Source organism: Cyprinus carpio, chromosome B8 (genome assembly GCF_018340385.1).
Source record: "Cyprinus carpio isolate SPL01 chromosome B8, ASM1834038v1, whole genome shotgun sequence".
NCBI lineage: Eukaryota > Metazoa > Chordata > Actinopteri > Cypriniformes > Cyprinidae > Cyprinus > Cyprinus carpio.
In genome coordinates, this window is record NC_056604.1 from 22,491,603 (window position 1) to 22,516,617 (window position 25,015).

The following is a 25,015-nucleotide window of genomic DNA, read 5'->3' on the forward strand; positions in this document are numbered from 1 at the left end:
AGGTTACAGCTTATTTCACAAGAGTTTAATTTGTAAATTAAAAAAAAAATATATATATATATATATATATATATATATATATATATATATATATATATATATATATATATATATATATATATATATAATTTGCTATGTATGAGGAGACCTTTGTGGTGTAATGCTCTATTTAATAATTGATTAACATATACTTTGTGAGTTTGCCATGGAAATGGACATATGTATCATGTTTGAAAATGGTGGTTTAAGCAAATTGAAATGTTTAAATGATCCTAATCAAACTGTTAATCCCTGCTGAGAGTGCAGAAGGTTACAGCTTGTTTCACAAGAGTTTGATTTGTAGATTCAAAAATTTGTATAATTTGCTATGTATGAGGAGACCTTTGTGGTGTAATGCTCTATTTAATAACTGATTAACATATACTTTGTGAATTTGACATGGAAATTGACATATCTATTATGTTTGAAAATGGTGGTTTAAGCAAATTTAATGTGTTTTAAGAAAATTAAGTTGAAAATATGAGACTGACTACTCTCAAACTGCTAGCTACATTTCTGCTTCATGACCAGCAGTCCATCTTTAACCATGCTTCTCAGTAGAATTTACACTTTTCTTTTGTGCTTTACTAATTGTTTCTTTTTCAAAGTTTCTTGTTCAACATCTGAATTCAGATTGGAGGGAGATTACTTAATGGGTGGACTTTTTGCGTTACATGAAGTTGACCGTGTGACACCTATTTTCACCCCGGAGACCACTGAATGTTTCTGGTAAGCAAAGATCTTTTACCACTTTAGTGTTATTAGTACAGAGTATTTTAAATAAAATCAGCTTTTCGCTAATTCTAATCAGCTTTTCACAATTCTAAACTGAATAATCAGTTACATGCTATTAACTTTCTCACTAATGTATTTAAGGCACACTATCGCAAAATCTGGCTATCAAATGTTGCAAGTAATGAGGTTTGCTGTTGAGGAGATTAATAATTCCACAACCCTTTTGCCCAATGTTTCTCTGGGCTATGAAATTTTTGATCATTGTTCTACCACAAGGAATTTCTATTCAGTCTTAAGTTTCATCTCAAAGAATGGCTCAATAAAACCTAAAGAAAAACTCAACAACTATCAGCCTAAAGTGATTGCTTTAACAGGACCATTTGGAAGCTCAAGAATTATGGCTGTTGCACCACTTATCACAATGGACCTTATGCCACTGGTAAATTTTGTGTATTTTTATACAGTATACACTACAAAGTTACTTACACACTTCCTTTTGTTCCTACATTTTGTTCAGGACTAACAAGTTACTAAGAGTATATATACATAACAATGCATTAAGAGGCCAGGGGTGTAAACATTTGAACTGAATGAAGATATGTAAAGTTTTTATTTCGCCTAAATATCATATATCATGTATAGAATTTTTAGGTTTTTTTTTTGTTTGTTTGTTTGTTTTTTCATTTAGTGCATGCCCTTCAGAAGATACATATTTCCCAGACAAAATAAGTTAAATTTTCCCTAATCTTCAAATTCAAAAAGTTTTCACCCCCTGGCTCTTAATGCATTGTTTTTCCTCATTGAGTGTTTGAACCTTTAGTAATAGTTGAATATGAGTCCCTCAGTTGTCCTCAGTGTGAAAAGATGGATCTCAAAATCATACAGTCATTGTTGTAAAGGGTTCAAATACAGAGAAATGCTGAAAAACCAAAGAATTTGTGGGATCTGAAGGATTTTTCTTAAGAACAACTGGCAGAAACTGTTCAGGACAAACAAGGGACTCATGAACAACTATCACTAAACAAACAAAAATCAAATCAATAAAAAAAACAGCTCTGGATCATTCAGGTAGCAACACAGTGTTAACACTAGAACTACTGGAATTCTATAACTACTAGAATGGCCATAGCGGTCATTCTGACCGTTCACACTAGACTGAACTGAATGCCATTTTTTCATATCACATTTACATTGCTTCTTTTGAGGTTTTGCAATGAAACTTTGAATGTCTGTTGTCATATTTTATGACATCATCACCCTTAAAAATACTAAACAACTAGAACAAAAATTTCTAGGCAACATCGAAAAAGTCACAAAAGCAGAAATTATACGCCGTCTGTAAGGCGAACGGTCAATCTGACCGCTGTATATAAATGTTTTCTTTTCTTTCAAAGGTGAATTATGGAGCTCCTAGCTATGTGTTCAGCGATAAACTTAATTATCCTTCTCATGTAAGAACAATTCCTAGCAACAAAGACCTGATAGACATGATTATTCACATCATACAGTGGTTTGGATGGAACTGGGTTGCCTATCTTGGTAACCCAGACAGTTACAGTTCAGATGGACTAATTATGTTTAGCAAAAATATAAGAAATACTGGCATTTGTTTGGCCTATCAAGACGGTCTGAAACTAAATGCAAACTATAGTCGAATATTTAAAAAGATTGATGAGCTTAACATCAATGTCATTGTAATTTTTGCTATGCCACAATATGCAATCAAAACGATCAAAGCAGCCATAGCACACAACGTCCGAGACAAAGTATGGATTGCAAGTCACCACTGGTCTATGAATAAACAGCTTCCAAGAGAGCCAGGAATTGGGAAAATTGGGACAGTCATTGGCATTACAGAGAATCTGTTGTCATTGCCTGGATTTAATGAATTTGTCTATAAAGCCAGAGGAACAACTAATGTTGGCCATAATGATGGAGCTGAGAGTAAAGTCCAGGGGAAGAGTAAGACATGTAATCAAGATTGTGATTACTGTTCATTTTTGACCGCAGAGGAGATTATAAATGAAGATCGCTCACTCTCCTTTGGCATCTATTCTGGCATATATACTATAGCTCATGCATTACATAAAGTTCTGCAGTGCAACATGAATGAATGCCACAAAAATACAATGGTCAAGCCATACATGGTAAGTGAACTCCATACATGGTAAATGTGAATTCATGACAAGCTGAATAACTATTTTATTTACATTGTTGAAGTAAATTTTTAATTAATTAAATAATGAAAAATATTGTATTTTAATGAAATAGTATATTATACCTTAACCGTATTATTGCTTATATTGTTTAATTATTGTGCAATAATTTAATAAAAGAGTAAAACTAAAGTAATATAAATTGTAATAATATTATAGTAATATAACTTTAATATAATATAACACAGATAATATAGTTTAATTTATATATTACCTTTTTTTTACACACCTCACAACAGCTTCTGGAAGAAATAAAGAAGTTGGATTTTGTACTCAATGACCGTAACATTAAATACGATGATCAGTTTGATCCACCCACCAATTATGCAGTTGTGCACTGGCGCACTGATTTGAATCCTCCACAGTTTGAGATGGTGGGCTCATATGAGAAACATCCAGAAATTACATTCACCATAGACAACTCTCTCCTTCACTGGCATAAGAATAGTTCTGTAAGTTTTTTTTATGTCGAGTCTTCATCTAAACATTTAGCTTTGTAGATTACAGTTTTCTCAATCAGTTTTACACATTTTGCCAAATGAATGTCAACTAACAGACTTCTACTTTAGCAAAACAATTTAATTTATTGTCATGATAAATGAGTATTCAGGACTGCTATTGAGCAGGGGCCATATATATATATATATATATATATATATAAAATTCCCCAGGGTAAAAGATTAATTATTGTTACACTTCTGAAATACCAGGATCGAACAATCATGTTGTCACAATCTCCCATCGACATGCCCTTTAACATGCATCATTGTTTTATGTAATCAAGGAGGTGTGTTCTGAACAATCAATATCTGTCCATCAATCACAATAGCTATATTAGGTAAAGAAATGCTTTTTTTGGTGGAAAAAAACACATTGCAAACTTTATCATCAACAGTGTTGGGGAAAGTTATGTTTAAAAGTAATGCATTACAGTATACTTCCTAAAAGTAACTAATGATGTTACTTAGTTACTTTCTATGGAATGTAATGTGTTACATTACTTTTGAGTTACTTTTTAAATCTGGGCAGTGCTTGCTTGTTTGTTTTTAATATAAAAAGTTATTTTACAGTTTTATCAATCACATTTAGCTTTGTAGATTATAGTTTTCTCAATCAGTTTTACACATTTTGCCAAATGAATGTCAACTAACAGACTTCGACTTTAGCAAAACAATTTGATTTATTGTCATGATAAATGAGTAATCAGGTCTGCTGTTGAGAAGGGACCATACAATTAAGAATCAAAATGGTCTTCATATTTACATGTATGAGAGGTGACTCTGCATTATAAACATACTGCAAGTAAAAAAAAAAAAAAAACTATTTCCCCAGGGTAAAATATTAATTATTGTTACCCTTCTGAAATACCAGGATCGGAACAATCATGTTGTCACAATCTCCCATCGACATGCCCTTTAACATGGATCATTGTTTTATGTAATCAAGGAAATGTGTTCTAAACAATCAATATCTTCAATCACAATAGCTATATTAGGTAAATAAATGCCTTTTTGGTGGGAAAAAAACACACTGCAAACTTCATCATCAACATGCTGCAATTACATAATATTAAGAGATTGATATTCTAAATATACATTTAAAATATAGATATATGAAATATTCGGGAAAATGAAATGATACTTGTATTATACATAAAACTAAAACCACCAGGTCTCAGCAAATCCGATTCATTCAAACAGGCTGATTCACTCATGAACAAACCAAGCGACCACTGATTTAACGAATGGGTTACCAATTCACTGACTCACTGGATTCATTTAAAAATGCTGAATCATTCAAGAATGAAACACCATTCTGGTGGGAGAAGCAACTGTTCCCTTTTTGAAACGTCACTTGTACTGCGTCTGCTAAGACACTTTGGGGAAAACTCCTTTTTCTCTGAATACTGAAGCCTTTTTCAATCACGCAGTGTAACTGCAAAGCCATTGTGGTGAGTCGGCTTCCTCCCCCTTTATTATCATCATCACCCCGTTCCTTAATCACCACCCTTCACCAGGATTCTGACAGGAGTGGGTGTGTGAGAGAGGAGGGGCGCTGAAATAGCCTTGGCTGGTGGCGTGTGATGGGGCACACCTGAAGTAAATGGAGCCTCATCCCCACTGCTGTTTAAATGCAGAGCGCGCCTTCTCTGCTCGGCTGACTTCGCCGCTCTTCAGCTGCCTTTGGCATCTGCAGCAGCATGATCTTCCGTTCCCCTGCCGCAATCCGACGACTATAAAGAGCAAATATCAGAGCAAATTTTCGGAGTTGTTGCAACTGCAGTGACCCCACTGTTGCTCATGCTCGCGAGGGATCTGGTGTCGTTTGGTAGGAGCGAGTGTGACACCATGGACGACAGTGTGTCTCTGGCTGCCTCATATGCGGAGGAGCTGTCGGGCTCGTGTTTTGACCCTGCACCCTTGCTGTCTGCAGAGCCCAATGCTGCCAGCACAGGCATGGATGCCAAACTTTTCCGCGTTCTGTCTAAGGCTGTCCAAGAGCAGGGTTTGGATTGGTCTTGAGCCGGAGGAGCCCACCCGCAGCCGCCTGGATGAAAAGTTCTTGCTGGGGGGTCGTCAAACAACTTCTTCATTCTTCCCAGAAGTCCATGAAGAGATCACCAGATCTTGGTGTGCCCCCTACTTGCACTGCCTGCATGCCTCCTCTTCGGCTGCCCTCACTACAGTTGACGGTGCTGAAGAAAAGGGGTATGACAAACTGCCTCCCCTGGATGAGTCAGTGGCCGTGCATCTCTGCTCACCTATGGCCATTGACTGGAAGGCAAAGGCCGCCCACCTGACCAAGCCATAAGGACAACTTCAGAGCTCGCTGGAAGGGCCTACTGGTCTGTTGGACAAGGGGCCTTGGCGCTTCACTCCATGGTGGTCTTCCAGGTCCTTCAGGCCAAACTTCTCCAGAGAATGGATAAATCTGGACTGGAACCCGTGGCTTTCAAAGAGCTATGCAGTGTGACTGACCTGGCTTTACGTGCCACAAAGATAATGGCTCAGGCGATCGGTAGATCCTTAGCCAACCTTGTGGTGCTTGAGCAGTCACCCCAAGACGGCGCCGAGTCTGCAGCCCGCGAAGCCTGCCTCATTAGCTGACCCATCGGTCTCTAAGCCTGAGCCCTGGCATCTCTCTCGCTCAGCTAGATGCTACCCATTCACTTAAGCAGCAAGGACCCTGTCCCAAGGTAGTGCTGAACCTGGCGCCTCCAGCATCAACCTGATCTGCGGGACAGAAAGAGGAGGGGGCAACGTCTCGTCATCGCCGGACCACCCTCCAAGCAGCCTCTTTTGTGCCTCCAAGCACCCCGTTCACTTCCGGCTGCCAATGGCAATGTGTTTGTGGTGAATACTGTTGTGAACTCCGGCCCCGTTCAGTTAGCGCCCACACAACTTATTGCTGTTATACCGAGAAAAATAAAATGCAAACATTTTTAAAAAGAGAGCAAAATTCCTCTTCCACTTATCACAAGCGTTGGCTCCCTGCATGGGGCCCTGTTGCTTGAACCAACCCAACCCCTTGCCATGCGGGCCAAAGCCTGGTGGGCCATCCCCGGGGTGTCAAAGTGGGTTCTGTGGATAATAGAATGAGGTTATTCACTTCAGTTCGCTCGAAGACCCTCGTGATTCTGCGGCATGGTCTCCACCTCAGTTCAGAACGAGGATGTGCACGTTAAAGAAGTGATGAATTTGCTGGCAAAAGGAGCCATAGAAATGGTCCCCCAGCTCAGAGCTAGTCAGAATTCTAAAGCTGTTATTTCCTCATCCCCAAAAAGGATGGCAGCCTCAGACACCTGAACCACACCTTCATGCTATGGCCATTCAGGTGGATTACATTGAAGCAGATTCTCCCGTAAGAGGGCCCAGGGCACTGGTTCTTTTCACTGGATCGGAAAGATGCCTACTTTCACATACAGATATCCCCCCACCAGAGGCTATTCTTGAGAATCGCCTTCGAGGGAGCATATCAATACACGGTCCTTCCCTTCAAACTGTCCCTCATTCCCCGCACTTTTACGAAGTAAAAAGCACCTTCTACAAGGCGGCTCTATGCCCTTAAATGGTCTGTCTTCTCCGCCTGGTGTATGGCCCGTGGCGCAGACCCAATTTCCTATGACATATCTCTGATAGTGTCCTTCCTGCAGGAGCTGCTGGATAAGGGTCATTCCCCTTCCACACTCAAGGCCTATGTAGCAGCCATAGCAGCTTCACATGCTGCTATAGCTGACCCTTTTTGAAAGGGTCTAGGAGGCTTAACCTGTTAACCAGCAGTGTTGGGGAAAGTTACTTTTAAAAGTAATGCATTACAATATTGCGTTACTCCCCAAAAAAGTAACTAATTACGTTACTTAGTTACTTTCTATGGAAAGTAATGCATGACGTTACTTTTGCGTTACTTTTTAAATATGAGCAGGGCTTGATTGTTTTTCATATAAGAAGTTCTATTTATAGCAAATGTTAAAGCCTTTTCACACCAAGAAGTGTGATGAATAAACCTCAGGCTGAAGGAAAAGTAAATTCACGTCTGTACAGTAGCACACAGGAGAAGAAGGTTCAACACTCTTCAGCAATAAAAAAACAATGAAGCACAACTGTTAGTTTATTTAAAGTCATTTTTGCTTATTAGTATGGTTGAACTGGATCATTAAAGGACAGCAGCAAAGACACTAGTTAATAAAATGGGATTAGATACATTTGTGCTATTTAACATTTAATTATTGCAGGTTTGTGTCATATTCTAAGTTTGCATTTCACTGTTTTAATTAATTTTGATGAATACTAACTCTAAATTCTTTTGTGAGTAGGATGAATTAATGCACATTCACATTTAGTTTAGAACTACATCATGTTCACACAGCGCACACAACGCCTCTGTACTCTGATTTCTCTCAGTATGGGGACAGGAGACTTGTCAGTCAATAAATGGAAAAACAAAGAAACTGGCGTTACTTTTTTGAAAAAGTAACTCAGATATTTCCTTGTAAATTAAAAAGTAATGCGTTACTTTACTAGTTACTTGAAAAAAGTAATCTGATTACGTAACTCGAGTTACTTGTAATGCGTTACCCCCAACACTGTTAGCCAGACCTTCTTTATTATGGGACTCACAACTGAAAGTGCCCTAGCTAACTTAAAATTGCAACAGTTCCTTACTTCAGTGTGTTACACACATGATTTTGGTGTCTTTGGAAAGAAGACACTTTGGGCTTTATTTTTTATCAACCAGAGTTAATAATGTTCAAAAATATTTAAAGTTATAGACACTGAAGTGCCTTGAAAAAAATTATGTACCACACTGATTTTTTATTTATTTATTTGATATAAAAATACATGAAATCAGTCCTAGAGCAATCTAGAAAAGTAATGGGTTGAAAGTCACATGTCTCATGAGTTTCTATTTGAAATCTGAAGAAGATACCATGAAAATGAGATTCCTGCAACCATTTTTCTGATACTATGTCTAGCCCAACCCCAACCCCCCCCCCCCCCCCCCCCCCCCCCCCCCCAATATAAAAAAAATAGCAACTGTATTGAGGGGTTTTTAGTCATTAAACATACCACTGCATAGTTTTTTCAATTATAAAACAATAGACAGAAACTTAGACATCATATAAGTGATTTATTTGAGCACTAGAAAAATACAATAAGAATAATTTGAGTAATTTCTTTGGAACTTCCTCCTTCAGAGCAGGACCAATAGGTAAATCTACTCTGCCCCGTCAGGGCATTGAGAATATACATTGAGCATTCCGCCCCATTCAGGTTGTCGTATCAGCTATTTGTATGCTTTGGTGACTGCACCAAAGGGTCTCCGGTCACGAAGCAGAGACTTTCCAAATGGATAATTGACGCTATCAAGCTAGCATACTCTTCTTTGGGCCTTCAAATCCCCATGGGAGTAAGAGCCCCCTCAACAAGAGGCATTGTCTCTTCCTGGGCTTAGTCTAGCAGAGTTTCCATTGCAGAAATTTGTGCGGCGGCCGGCTGGGCCTCTCCGTCCACATTTACCAGGTTTTATAATCTGGATGTACCGGCTATATAGGCTCAGGTCCTTTCTGCTTAAATTGACTTACTCTGGCAGAACCAGTGCTAAATCAGTTGTTTTGCCTTCTCTGTACGCTATTGGCCCCCAATGGGTTCTGAGGCTGTACAATTTTTCTTGGAATGATTACTTTGCGCCGGGCCGACCTCTGTGAGTTTGGCCCTATCACTTCCTGTGGGGCTTCCCTGCAATTACTTGGTCCCTCTGGGCCCTTGGTGCTCAAGGCAAGTTCTAGCATTAGTTGTTCCTCTAACATAGCACAGCGGGATTCTACTGGTTCCCCAAAGCATCTTAGCAGATGCAGTACAAGTGAAGTATCGATAGAGAGCAAACTCGGTTACTGACGTAACCTCGGTTTCCTGAGATACGGGAATGAGTACTGCATTGCTGGCCATGCTATGTAGCTGCCGACTTGGTCGTCGCTTCAGTCAAAGTAACCTGAGGATCCTATAGCGGAGTGCACGCTTATATAGCCAGATGCCCCTGCCCATAGTGGAGGGATCTGGCAGGCTGTGACTTGCCCTTCTGAAGGCTTTTTAGTGCTTCATGGAGCTCCTCCAAACTTAATGGTGCCTCCAAAGAGTCTTTATCCATCTGTGGAGGCTGTTCTAATTTATCCAAATACTCTCTACTAACTTATTGATCAAAATCGGTTTTGGTTTTATACAAATTTGTGTAAAAACCTTTAAATATGTTGTTAATTATCATAGGATTTGTGGTTACCTGATCATCTGAAGATTTTATTGCACTGATGTATGCCCTAGACTCACATTCCCTCAACCTGAGGGCCAAAAAGTGGCTAGGCCTCTCCAAATCTAAATAATATTCTTGCCTTGTCCTATGTAAAATAAACTCTGCCTTTGATTGTGAAAGTTGGTCATATTCCTCTTTGAATGAGGACAATTGTGTAGATTGTTGATCAGAAAAATTTAGTTTTTGTAAGTTTTATAATAATTGAATCTGAAGTCCCATTTTATATTAAGTGTCCCTAACACCTGTGTACTTACATACTAAATAGATGTGTACATAGTATGTAGCCACAGTGTAAGTACATATTGGTACATAGTATCTACAGCTCTAATGTTTGTGTAACTACACATATGTAACAACCCACTGAATGGTATGTGTAAGTACAAATGTGTAACAGGACATTGGTAACAGCACTTTTTGGTAATGAAAGTACAAATGTGTAACAGGAATAAGCGCTTTTCGGTGAAGAAAGTATTACACTTTATATTAGATTTACCATGTAATCACTCTGATGTTACACAGCAGCAGCCAGTAAGTTGTGTGGTTGGTGTCCAGAATGTTACACTTTATACAGTTCCTGAGGAGTTACCATGTTAAGTACACTGGTATTACAGTGGTGCACCATCTCCAAATCGAGATCCAACTCCTCCCACTTTACATATCCCTAAACCTACCCATCTCCACCCCATGGATCATATTTCCACCCCTAAACTTACCCATCTCCACACCCTGGATCATATTCCCACCCCTAAACTTACCCATCTCCATCCCCTGGATCAAATGGTTTCAGTTTCTCTTATACATGTTGTTGTTATAAAATGTAGTTATATATGTCCTGTTACACATTTATACTTACACAGACCATTAGGAGATTTGTTACATGTGTGTAGTTACAGAAATATTACAGTTGTAGATACTATGTACCAATGTGTACATACACTGTGGTTACATACTACGTATACATGTAGTTCCTTTGTAAGTACACAGGTATTAGGGACACAATATAAAGTGGGACCAAATCTTATTTTCTAATTGTGTAAATTGGCAGGTTTTCACTTTGGCAAGAGCAGAGGAACAAGATGTACAGAATCCTCGTATTGTACACTTTGTCATTTCCCACAATATTTGAGGGTCTACGTCACAAGATATATTAATTTAGAGAACCCCATTATATGATCTTTTAGCGAATTAATGAATGTCTGACTATTTAGTAATGATGTGTTAAGACGCCATCTAGGGGCCTTGGTCTTAATGTTGTAAAGGTGAACATTACATAACACTGCAGAGTGATCAGACAATAAAACTGGTAATATAGAGAAGGAAGAGTTAGATGAAATTAGAGATGGGCTGAGAAATATGTAATCTATCCTAGAGAAAGTCTTATGTATATTAGAAAACAAAAGTGAAGTAATTTGATGTAGTATTCTGGATTTTCCAAAGATAGATTACATTAAGTTCTGTGATAAATTTATTCAATAACTTAGAGGATGGGTTAGCTGTAGTATCAGGGTGAGATTTATCCAGTGCAGGATTTAAGACAGCATTAAAATCACCACCCATCACTAAAATACAATCAACCTGCTCAAGTAATATATTGGAAATATTTGTGAAAAATGCACTGTCTGCCTCATTCGGGCAGTAAATGGAGACCAATGCTAACCTGCCATTATGTACTTTACAGCAAATAAAACAAATCTACCCTCATCATCATTCCCGGAATGTTCAGTAGTTAAAGTAACCTCCTATCAACTAAGATAAGCACCCCCTTAGTTTTATTACAAGCACAAGAAAAGGCTGCCAGTTTGTAATACTTGTCTTGAAAACGTGCCACATTACATTTGTTTTAAATGGGACTCTTGTATCAGGGCACAGGAAATTGATTTACGGTGCAAATATTCTAATATACAGGTACGCTTAATAGGAAAATTTAGGCCATTCATGTTCAGTGATACTATATTTAGAGCATGCATTGTGTGCTCGCAATGCCAAGATTATGTCTAAGTGAAGCAACACTAAAGCAAGACCATACTGCCAGTAACATGTAGATGTTAGTATGTATCCTAGATACCAATATACCTAGATGCATAATCATTTTAAAAGAAAAGCATAATAAATAAAATATGGATGTCTGTTGAAAGACATATAAAAAAAATCAAGAAAAATGAACAACAAACAACTATGTACAAAATCCAAAGCAAACCGCACATTACCAAGACTGAAGGTCTGCAAAAACAAAATAAACACGTTGATGCGTGACCAGTCCACTTCAATGCAAGACATGTCCCCAAAAGGCCCACTAAGCCAAAAACGTAATGATCGAACCTGCTCTCCAGTAGCCCGAAAAATAATCATAATAAATAAAAAAATAACAAATAAAATAAGTTAAAATTATTTACCAGCCAGCAGACAAGTGTACAGGACAAGGGCAAGATTCCAAAAAGAGATTAACAAGTGTCCATGGCCACCTTGTTATTGTCCTCTTCAGGGCAGTTGGATCACCACAGACCTCATCTCGTTGAGCTGAAAGGATGGCCGTTGCCTTCCTGCTGCTTTGTAGTGCTGCAGAATACGTCTTCTGTGACAGTGAAGTAACAAAATCCTCCCGCCTTTTGAGGATAGTTGAACATCATCTGCTCACCTTTGTGCGGTAGTTTAATTACCGCCGGATATGTAAGGAAGGGCTGGAGACCAAGTGCTGTCATCTTCTCAAAGACTGGATTAAAGCTCTTTCTCTTGGTAATTGTGGCTGGACTAAAGTCAGGAAAAAATAGTAGCATGACATTGTCCTATGTATGTTTCACTGGATACGCTTGCCGAGCACCCTTCAGGATCGCCCACCTGTCATGCCATCTTAGTACACAGAAGATGAGAGTATGCAGCCGATCAGAGTTTTTCCTTCCGTCATACACAAGATGTGACCTGTCAATCTCGACATCACAGCCTTTCAGTTAGGGGATCCTCCCTAATACCCTATCTGGAGAAGGTGGAATCTTTGAGTTTTTTTCTTTACTGGCAATTGTTCAATCTCTCTTTTCCGAATGTCCTTGACTGCTGGGGTACTCATTGTGGGCTAGGTAATGAGTGAATCAAAAGTTACTGACAGGATATATATAGTTTCTGACAAAGTGAGTAGAGCAAAGGACTATGCGTGCATTGCTGCCGAAGGGTCACGTGATCTCTCAGCATAGGCATATTTTCAAACAACCTTTGCAAACACCCCTTTCACACATCATGCCTTTCCTAACACACACAAAAAAATAATAATAATAAAAACAGCTAAAATAACAACAACACGTGTTTTTCACCATTGTCTGTCTCTGTGTATAAATCAATTGAGATTAATGTTAACTTTAATGACACATTTTCTCATTCCTTTCTCAGGTTCCTTTCTCAAACTGCTCTGTTGAGTGTAAAGCGGGATATTCAAGGAAACGTGAAGGTTTTCATAGTTGCTGCTTTTCATGTGAAAAATGTCCACGTAACACCTATGTGGATTTTTCTCGTAAGTACCTTAGGCAGCAGACAATGACAGCTTGGAATTTAAAGAGAAAGTCCACCCAAAAAATGGAAATGTCGTCATTGTCTTTCCCTCATGTGATTCCAAATCCACATACATTTCTGCAGGGCACAAAAGAAGATATTTTGAAGAATGTTAGTAACCAAATAGTTTTGGTTCCTATTGATTTTTCATTTTTATTTTGTATCCATGCAATTAAAAGTCAGTGGAAACTGTTTGGTTAACCAAATACCAGCATTCTTCATAATATCATAATATCATCTTCTGTGTTCCTCAGAAGAAAGAAAGAAATTTTTTGCATTTGTAAGAAACTGAGACTACCACTGTTAAATAGAATGTGGGTCAGAAAAATAACCTCAACAACATGTGTGGAGTTTGCAGACCTTTATAGAAGTAATTGTGAATCTAGTCTGTCTGAAACTTTTTTGATGTATTTAAATGTTGATGAACATTTGAAGCAATTTGTTTACACCTGTTCTGAAACTTGTGGACACTAATGCTCCTCTGAAAGCTAAGAACTGTAAGCTAAATTCTCTGCCATGGTTAAATGAATCTGTCCATACTTTCAGAAAACATGCCCAGCAAGCTGAGAGGAGATGGAAAAAAATACAAATCCAGTATGACAAAAAGTTCAATATGTCATCTTTTGAGAATCCCAGCTTGCATTTCAGAAGGCCTTGAAAGATGCAAAACATAAATTTTATACTGATGTAATCTCACATAATGCAAATAAGCCCAAAATTATATTCACTACTATAAACTCAGTTACAAACCCTGCTCAAAGGCTGTACCAAGATCCCTCTATTTTAAGTTGCAAAGATTTTCTTCACTTTTTTAATGGAAAGGTTGCTGCTCTACACTCCACTGTTCCGCAGATACCAGCGTTTGTATTTGTACCCCCAACCTGTTGTATTACTACTGAGTGGAGAGACTTTTAGTCTATAACTTTTCCAACTTTGGCTGATGTGGTAACTTACCTTAAACCTTCATACATTAAGGGTGATATTAAGCCACCACATTTGTTTAAACAGATTTTTGATAGCGTTGGTACCACTATTTTAAATTTAATAAGCAAATGCCTTAATCAGGGCATTTTCCAGCAGATTTTAAACATGCTATTATCACCCCATTGTTAAAGCAGCCTAATCTTTTAATTAATGAATCAAACAAATTTAGGCCTTTCTCAAATTTGCCTTTTTTTATTCAAAGGTTTTAGGAAATGTAGTTTTTAAACAACTCCAGGCACTCTTGACTTCTAACTCTGTTGCTGAGATCTTTCAATCAGGGTTTAAGTTTTATCATAGCAAAAGTGTTTAAGTAGCCCAATTCTGCCGTAAAACGGTAGACTCTGCAACACTGCACATCCATTCACAGGTCCCACCCACACTTCTGCAGAGTCTATCACAAGGACAAGTCCCTAAAGAATTAAATTAGCCTGAGTGCTCCAATTTATGTCTGCTGATTGCCGTACAAGAGGCTTGTTAAAATAAGGCAAATACAACTAAAATCTTCTCCTAAAGATCCCAAAAAAGACTGTTGGTGCCACAGTTGAACTTGTCAATCTCGGCTGTCAATCATGACGTCACTCTAGTTTGTCTCACATCCTAATAGACTACATGGAGAGGGCGGCGTTTATGACCTATATTCAGTCCAGCCACCTGGGGGCAATCAAAAAGTTTTGGCTTCAATTATCAGGACTTGTGCAGCACACTTGGTTGGTGAAAGTATTAAATTACTTGTTTTCTGGCATTGGACAATGGTGAAAATGCCATTCTGATTCTACTCAACCTCAGTGCGGCGTTCAAAATGGTGCATCATGATATACTGACTGATTGCCTGGAACACTGGGTTGGTCTAAAGGGAAATGTGCTTAAGTGGTTTAAATCATATCTCATGGGAAGATCCTTCTCTGTCTGCAAAATTCATCCAGTTGGCCTTTTTCTTGAGGGTTACCTCAGGGTTCCATTCTTGCACCAGTATTTTTTTCCCTTTATATGTTACCTTTAGGATCCATGTGTTGCCATTTTACAATCCTTCTAGATTTTTGAGATCTGAAAATCAAAATATTCTTTGTGTTGTAAGAAATAAATACTAACAAAAGGGTGAAAGAGCCTTTTCTTGTGTCAGACCCAAACTGTGGAATGATTTCCCTCTTTCTGTAAGGTCAGTAAAGTCCCTACTGAGATTTAAGGCCATGCTTTTGGGCATCTTCATGATGGTGTGTTTTGATTGTTTACCTTAGCTATGACTTTGTTTGTTGCTCTCTGTATTTCTGTCTTATTTAGTTTTGTGGTTCATGTTATCTATGCATTTGTTGTTTGTGATTGTGAAGCCCTATGGGCAACGGTGGTTGCATTAAATGTACTATAAAAAATAAGCAAGAACGACAACATTTTTGAGGATCTCATCAGCTTTGTCAGTTCAGTATATAATACAACAATAGTTTACTGGAGTTATGGTGCTATTTGAAGTGTGATATTTGATGACAAAATATTTTCCCACATCCAGTTACAATTACTGTAAAATTCTAGTACTAAACATTATCATATTATTTTACTGTTTTTCAGGGGACCCCTATACCTGTTTTCCATGTGCAGAGAATGAATGGTCTGATGAGGGCAGCACGACATGTAAGACACGTTCTGTTGTCTATCCTGAGTTCACAGAAATCCCCTCCATCATTGTCATATTTTCTGCCGCATGCTTAATTATTCTCCTAATTGCTGTATTTTGCCTTTTTGTATACAATTACAACACACCAGTGGTAAAGTCTGCTGGTGGAAACATGTGTTTACTCATGTTGACCAGTTTGATTCTGTCTAGCATAAGTGTGTTCTTTTTCTTTGGAAAACCCACATCTGTATTTTGCCTCCTGAGAAATGGCATATTTGATTTTTTCTTCACTGTCTGTATTTCCTGTTTGACTGTCCGTTCCTTTCAAATTGTTTGTGTTTTTAAAATGGCTGCTCACTTCCCCAAGGCACACAGCCTTTGGGTAAAACACAATGGCCAGTGGCTCTTCATTGCATTTTCTTCTTTCATTCATTTTATATCTTGTGTGGTATGGATGACGGTCGATCCTGTCAAAGCCATTGCTGACTCATGGACTTTTAAAGACCAAATTATGCTCATCTGTGAAATGGGGAACACTATAACCTTTACTGTAGTCTTGTTTATAAGTTGGTTTCTTGGTTTCCTGTGTCTCCTGTTTTCTTATATGGGAAGAGATCTGCCCAAAAATTACAATGAGGCCAAAACAATAACATTCAGTCTCACTTTGTACTATCTGACCTGGATTGCATATTTCACAGCACACCTCACTACTAAAAGCAAATACATCATCATTTGTAATGCAGTGGCCCAGATAATCAGTATAAATGTAATTCTATTCAGTTATTTCATACCAAAATCTTACGTCATAATATTCCAACCGCAAAAAAACACTCCAGCATACTTTCAAACATCTATTCAGAATTACACCCAAACCATTAGTAGGTCTTAGACTCAGATTTTAGTCTTTGTGTATAGAAAGAAAGCCAGATTAACTCTTAAACTCTGATTTAGATCTTTCACTGTTATGTTATTACAGTCTTAATCACAAATAAAGAAAACAAGTAGGCAAAGTAGAGAATAGAGATCTATTGCATTCAACCGGCATATGTGCTTTTTGAGATTTATACATGTTATGTAAACACAAAGGCTTCCATTTTTTTTGTTTTTAACTTATAATAAAGAACATTTTCAAACTCAATAATTAGTGTCCATGTTATCCATATAATGAGGTGCGTGAGGTGTGGATCAGCTGTCTTGGATGTTTGATGTCATACAGTACTTACTGTCTAATCAAACTGAAATTATATAATTGTAATATATATTGATTAGCAACAGCAGTTTTTAACCCATTTATTTGGAAAATGTGCATACATCTAAAACAAAACAATAATATGATCTCACTGCAGTTTAATAAGTTTTCTTTTGAAATCTTAATTTTCAATATACAGATTGTTGACTATTACCAATTTTCATTGGTTTCAAAACCAAATGTTGGTCACTTTGTGCACAGCTGATACTTATTGTAGTTAAAGTGGAATGTCTGAATAATAAGTAATGTTGAAACTAGAAATGTATCTTGCTTCCCTCTATCAAAAAAATAAAAATTGTGTAGGACATACCTTTTTGAGTGTCATAAAAAATATTTTTCCAAAATCTGCATGCCTGTAACTCAAGAAGTATTAAAGTTATCCTAATATGAATTTAGATTCTGTAAACTTTTCTTTTGGAATCTTCATTTTTTAAGTGCCCCTTTTTAAGGTTCCTAATATTTGTTTTTGGAGTCTCCTACAATAGGATTACATGCATTCAAGGTCAAAAAATGCTTTAGTTTTCTCAAAATATGCATTTAATATCACCTCCTTTTCCAGCCATTCTCAAACGATTCGTTCAAAGCAGTTCCAAAATTCAGTATCTCTAAAACCTTCTGTGAGTCTGTTTTGCACTGATGGTCTGTTGTGATTGGTCTACCACGTACAGCGTGTGTCGGAAATGATATGCCCATTGCCATTGTTCCATATTTTGAACACTTGATAGAAAATATAAACATCTATAATTTATCATACTTGATAAATTTATCATACTTAAACAGGGTACTGAGTCATCAGTAATTTTTTTTTTTTTTTTTTTGTGTACCCATAGAGAAGTGTTTGTAGGCAGGGTCGAATTGTTTGCTTCCGGCCAACGTATAACGTGAAAATAAATAAATAACACATGGCCAACATAACCTAAGAGTAAAGCGCAAGTGAAGTGGGCGGGAAATTGTTTCAGTATTGATGCACGCTGAGCGGCAAAAGGTATGGCCTACATTTAAAAAATAAGAGATGTCTAGACTTAATTAATTAATAAAAAAACAAACAGAGTTATTTATAAACAAACAGAGTTATTTCAGGATACTGAAATTGTGAAACTGATGAACACGAAAAAAAAAAAAAAAAAAAAAAACTGACAGCTGACATATTGTTTGGCTAGCATTACATAAAATGACATCTCAAAAACCAGTGAGCTCCCTACCTAGACAAAATTATTTGGTGTCATAAGCACATTCCAAATGCACAACTGTTTGGTGTCCATCTAGACAGCATTCTGGAGCATCATTCAAACGGTGCCTATTGAGGCTGTCTGGGTCGGTAATTTTAGCTAACTGTGTTTTGAGACAGATCCTAATAAACAAACGATATATAAGGAATTTGGAATGACAGCCTGAACTCAAATGCAACACATATTTACAAAAAGCAATTCTTATTTTACTGGGTAAATGAATGACTATAGCCTATTTAAGTGTAGGGTGGTGTTAATAAACGCTAATAAGTTCATTAAGTTACATTAGCTTCATAGTCTCCCATGATGACGACGACGTATGTTTTCTCAGACACGCCACACATCACTATGTTTTATGGCCAAATCTTCACCTCTAAATGAAACACATTAGCCAAGATATGGCTCGCAGCCCATTGGGAGAAGAAAATAACCAAAGCACACGTGTTGGAATGTGACCTAGAGACCACCATAAAGGAGATCTTATCACCCCATACCACCCATTAATCCATATATTAACACTAAACCATGTAATTTAATGAGGTTAGTGCTGACTTTTAGAGATCGAAAAAAGTGTAACGCTAAACTAAACTAACCATTGTATGTGGGATTTATCTCCATGATTCATTACCAGATGAAAGTTGGTCTGTGAACTTCAGGTCACCTTCTTTTAGGAGTTGTCCGGATATACTCAAAGAAGACCAAATACCTTCTTGCAGACTGCAGTGATGCATTGGTCAAAATTAAAGTGGCTTTCAGACCAGGTAAATGCAGCCTCATACAATACATGCCATCTCTGATATTAAAGGGGTCAGGTCATTTGATGTTGCTAAAAAGATCTTTATTTCGTGTATATCCAAAATCGTCTCAGGTTACATATGTAACCATGGTTCCTCGAGGGAACGAGATGCTGCGTTGAATCGCCTTGGGAACGCCCTCTGCGTGACCATGCTCTGAATCGCATGTGTAATAGGTGGGTGACATCATCGTCCAGGAAGCTTAAAAGGATGTGCGGTGGTACATATGTAAACTGAGACTTTACTCTTTAGGAACTCAAGCTGCCTCAAAGCGCTTTGGGAATTAGATACCCACGCTACCAGACTTGCAAATCCCTTCCCAGTGTGGAAGAGCACAACTAAGTTGAGAGAAATGGGAGCCAGGAGTGGCTAAAGTAGGCAGGGCCCACCGTCCCGAAGGCCAACTTCTGGAGGAGTGAGCCTTGACCCCTAAGAAGAGGGGATATCAGAGGACTCGAGGCTATGGAATAGCATCCTGATCCACCACTTAGCAGAAGCTTCTCTGGCCGGAAGCCTTGGCCTCAGCACACCACGGAGGAAATGTGTAAGAAAAGGGTGTCTTCCCACTGAATGGCCACCGAGAGAGGCATGGTAGGCTGCAATGGCTGCCACAAAGACCTCTAGGGTGGAGTGGGTCAAACCTGCGGATAGACATGCCTGCAGGAACTTCAGAACTGTATCAAACGGGGAGTTAGCTGGGTCGAGCTGGCGGTCTCTGCACCAAGAAGTACAGTTTCCTCATAGAGGGAGCTCTGGATTGTGATGATGTCATCACAAAAATAAATAAATTGGCATCTGTTCAGTTATTGTGAATGCATTACTTGTTTAGCATTATAAATATCCTTCATTATCCGTTAAATGTTAACAGTGAGTATTAATCATCATTCATTCTAATCATTCATGTTAACCTCATCATAACACGAAATGCATGTAGCATTAGTAAATATTTCTGTAGTTCCAGTTCCTCTGGGTGAAGCATCCACTTCCTGGGCCTCGAACCCTGCCTCGAGAGGATGTCTGCTCCCATATTGAGATGCCCAGGAATGTGAACTGCTCTCAGTGAGAGGAGTTTGCCCTAGGACCACACAAGGATCTGGTGTGCCAATTTGTACAAGAGGGCGAGTGCAGACCTCCCTGGTGGTTGATGTAAGAGACCACCGATGTCTTGTCAGTGCGCACCAACACATGGTGACCTCTTAGGTCTGGGAGAAAGTGTTTTAGTGCACAAAACACGGCCAGGATCTCCAGACAATTGATATGCCACGTCAGATGGCGACCACTCCACAGACTGCAGGCAGGGTAGCCACTCATGACCGCACCCAAACCGGTGAGGGACGCGTCCATTGCTAGCGTTACGCAGCAACAAGGGGCTCCCAGCACTGGGTCCTAAGACAAGAACCAAGGTCTCCTCCACATGTCTAAGGCACGCGTGACCTTGAGCATGTGAAATGGGTTTTCCCTCGGGGAGAACCCCTTGGTCTTAAGCCCCACTGTAGGGGTCTCATGTACAGCAGGCCTAGAGTTTATCACGTTGGACGCAGCTGCCATCAGACCCAGCACTGCTTGACAGTGAGTATCCGGCCTTCTCTTACTCTCGCGACTGCGGTGATGATCGACTCGATCCGAGCAGGAGACATACGTGCCTGCATCGTGGTCAAATCCCACACCACTACTAGTTAAGTGGTTCTCTGTACTGGAGAAAGCACACTTTTCTTGGCATTAAGCCTTAACCTTCTGAGGTCTAGGGGGTTTTGGGAACCTGGAGAAATTTTGACATCCCCTGACTTTTGTGCTTTTTTCAGTTGCTTATAAATAGATACATAGCTAAAGTCTAATAACACTGTAATCAGTACAAACTGGGATACAATAATACGTAAATAGCATGTATGTACATGATTGTGTTTTTGAGAAAACAACGTTTATGCGTGGTTAGTAAAAAACGACAATTTTGAAATCACTGAAATAAGGTAATAAAACACATACAAAACATTTGTTCAAAGGCCTGTCAAACCTGGAGCTTGTAGCCTAGAATTTTTGCTTCAAAATTATGTGAAAATCATCTTGTTTACTCACTCACAGAAAACAATAGATTTATTTAAATTTTCTAAAACACTTTTTGTTTCAAAATGGCATATGCGAGTAGGCGTCAACTATCATGAATATTTGTGTGATTCACACCTGAGAAGACAAAGACCCAAATAATGAGCTGCATAATGAGCCTTTCAGTCAGGTATGTGACTGAGAGGGAAGAGTTACAAGAAAGAATGTGAGGACAAAAAAATGTATATATTTTTAGGTGTGTAGTTTATTTAGAATATATTTAATTATCCCACAAAATAACTTGAGATTTACTTGAGAGTGCAGTTAAACAGTTTATTATGAACAATCAAAGCTGACTTTCAAAGCTGAAGTTTTAGCATCATTACTCCAGTCACATGATCCTTCAGAAATCATTCTAATATTCTGATTTGTTACTCAAAAAAACATTTATTATTATTATTATTATTATTATTATTATTAATATTTTTATTATTTATATTATTTATTTTTTTGTTTATTATTTGATTTATATTTTAATTAAAATAATATTTTTTTTTTTTTTTTTTTTTTTAACTTTTTTTTAACATGATTATTGTATTTTTCATCACTTGTGTGCTAAATAAGTTATATATATATACACACACACACTGACTCCCAGCTTTTAAATGGTATAGTGTATATTGTTACACTTGGAGTAAGACTGGAGTTATGATGCTGAAAATTTAGCTTTGATCACAGGAATAAATTTAATTTTAAAATATATTCAAATAGAAACCAGTTATTTTAAATAGCAAAAAATATTTCACAATATTACTGTATGCAGTAATATTGTATTACAAATGCAACTTTTTGTATTTTGGATCAAATAAATGCAGGCTCATGTGTCATGTTGAAATATATAAATGAACATCACATACCTGGCATTTCCAAATTGTATATTGTTTATGTGCTCTGAAGGACATACTTTTTTGAAGAGACTTTGAAGAGATGGGAGTGTGTGCCTCGCTTGGTCTTAGCTGTGTTCCAGGTTCCTGAGTGGGCTGCTTATTTGCATTGGCTCGTTTTGCAACAGGTTATTATTTATCTGAAATAAAAAAGTAAGCATGCTGTTTACGCAAATAAACTGCGTTATTAACATTATTGTGATGGTCACTGATATTATTAGTAATTTATAGGAAAAAAGAACACAATTACCACATAGAACATTTATTGTCAGTGATATTTACAGCTTACTTGATAGACTTTTATTTATTTATTTTTTCTTGCAAACACCAATGACGGGGTATAACACATTAAAAATATTTACACCAGAGCAGATATTGATGAACAGAAGCTTAGTTACATTCTTGAAAACATAAGCATGCTTTGTATGAAGGCCTATACAATATATATATATATATATATATATATATATATAGGTTCTCAACATATATGGCTATATTCCTGAACAGAGAATAGCCTATCTCAGTAAAGTTTTGTATAATTATTCTTACTGACATTAAGCTAGCAACCATTATAAATCATATTACTTTTATATTGTATTGCTGTCTATGTTATAGAACATAAAAAAAAAAACTCCTGGCATCGTGAAACATTGAGATTATGTAAATGAAACTTCATAATGTTTCTCCTGATTATACATTTAGTCAGGAATTATTGTTTGGAAAAAGTCTAACTAGTAAAATGTGTACAAGTTATATGAAAACTAATACAAGTAGATTAATAATAAAAGAGACTTACTCATGTTTATCTCTGCTGGGTCAAGCTGCTTCGTTCTTCTTTCTGAGGTAATCCAAATCTTATTCCTCTCAGCGCCAAGCGAACAGTAACATTTAAAAAACGTGAAGTACAGTCTCGCTGCTTTGTTTGCTCTGATGAGGGCGGTTACCCGCACAAGCTTCAAGATTATAATCTCAATAGCGCTCGGCGCGTGGGCTTGGTCGCATTAGATTTAATGAATGGAGACGTGAAAGATGGACATCGCGTTGTTTTCATATGGATTACTTTATCAGAGAATATTTGTTTTTGGTAGCACTTGCTTGGTTTAAAAGTAGAGATGTCAAGCTTTCTATAGATATCTCTCTCATGTCTCTTCGTTGAGTATTCACTGAGTTACAGTTCACTTTAATGACGCGTTTCCGAATGAAGATCACCGCAGACTAAGGCTGCAGAAAGCGCACTTTGATTGTTTTCTTTATTTTATAAATGCACAAAGTTTTGTTGTTATTATGTGTGGATACAAATAAAAGTTTACCCTTTACAGATTCGATTGATGTATTGCTCTTATCTGTGCGATCAAAACTGAAAGTGTAATTTAAGTTCTTTTCGGGGTTATCAGGAGAAAATGCCTCAAAACACGTAATCGACTTCAGAGGGTTAACCCGCAGCTCTTTCGTGCGAGCTAGACAACATCTCAATGTCGAACTGCCAATCACTCTGATTGAGCTAATATAAACCAAACGCCGATGTGGTTGAGTTGTGAAAATGTGGGGTGAGAGGGCAAGGCCAAAGAAGAGCCGGTATTGATAGGCTTTTGCCCCAAAATCAAACCTCAGGAACTTCCTATGATTAGGAAGGATGGAGTTATTTGCATCATTTAGATCGATCGTGACACACCAGTCCTTAGACTTGGTCTGAGACACAACCTGATTGAGTGTGAGTGTGCTGAACTTCAGTCCCCTGACTAAAGGTTTTAAAGGGGCAGATCTAAAATAGGAGGCAACCGTTCATCCTTCCTCGGAACGGTGAAGTACCGACTGTAGGACCCAGAGTCCACTATGTGAGGAGGGACCACCTCGATGGCCTCCATCCTCAGAGAGTGTCTACTTCTGTTCCATTACCAGAGCCTGCTCTCGGCCCACCAGGTTGGAAAAGGCGGGGGCGGTAACTGAGAGAATCGCTCACTGGAGACCGCTGTGCCCTGGAACACTGGCAGGGTTGGCAGAGACCAATCTCCTGAGGGCACTGGAGATAGATGAGCACCGTGTAATGCGGTGAACAGCACTCGATCCCCAGGGGGGCCTGCCCTCAGAGGTCCCGAGCCACAGCATCAGGACTCTCGTTGCTGAAGTCTCCAATTAAAAACGACAGCCCTCAGACCCACGTCGTGTACTAGGACGACTAGACCAGAGCCTGCTCAGGGCAGGACCCAAGGAGGCACGCGTTGCAGGGGCTCCCACACCACCAGGTGACATTCTAAAGGAACCAGTCTCATGAGACTGGCCTCTGGTGCACTTAGAGCGGCTAGCTCGGTGGCCTGAAATGGCAAACCGGCAGGGGGCGGCCATACCAACTGCTCTAGAAATCTCCATAGAGGTAGCAAACCTCTTGGCACCGCTATGTTTCCGGTCGGTAACTGAGAGAGGCGCTCCCTAGAGATCGCTGCGCACTGGAACACTGGCAGGGTTGGCAGACCGGTCTCCTGAGGGCACTGAGGAGAGACGAGCATTGTGTAATGCAGTGTACACCCCTCTTCCTCCTAGGCCTTAGGTGTCAGGATGTTTACGATGAAGACTATCCAGCGAGAATGACGCAGAACCACCTTCCACTAGAGGCCTTCGGCCTGAGAGCGCCACTCTGACTCCAGACTCTGCAGAGTACGAGAAGTGACATCCCCAGAATGAGGGGGCTGGAACACGGTAGGTTGGTACTGCTCTCGCCCGGCAGCCCCTCTGACCGCCTCAACCTCCTCAGAGGGAGAGAGATAAACGCATGCTCCTGACTAGAGAGAAATTTTTATCCCAGGAGAGTCCTCAGAATTTAAAAGTAGTTTCAAACTAAGC

General features: G+C 38.7%; 1 pseudogene across 1 annotated transcript; it reads left to right on the top strand.

Moving 5' to 3' along the window:
* The first annotated feature begins 904 nt into the window (after positions 1-904).
* Positions 905-24,813, top strand: LOC109075685 (annotated as a pseudogene). Its single transcript, XR_006155347.1, has 7 exons — positions 905-1,213; positions 2,169-2,921; positions 3,230-3,442; positions 13,173-13,293; positions 18,731-18,887; positions 19,027-19,160; positions 24,716-24,813. The product of XR_006155347.1 is annotated as a taste receptor type 1 member 1-like (transcript).
* The last annotated feature ends 202 nt before the right edge of the window (positions 24,814-25,015 follow it).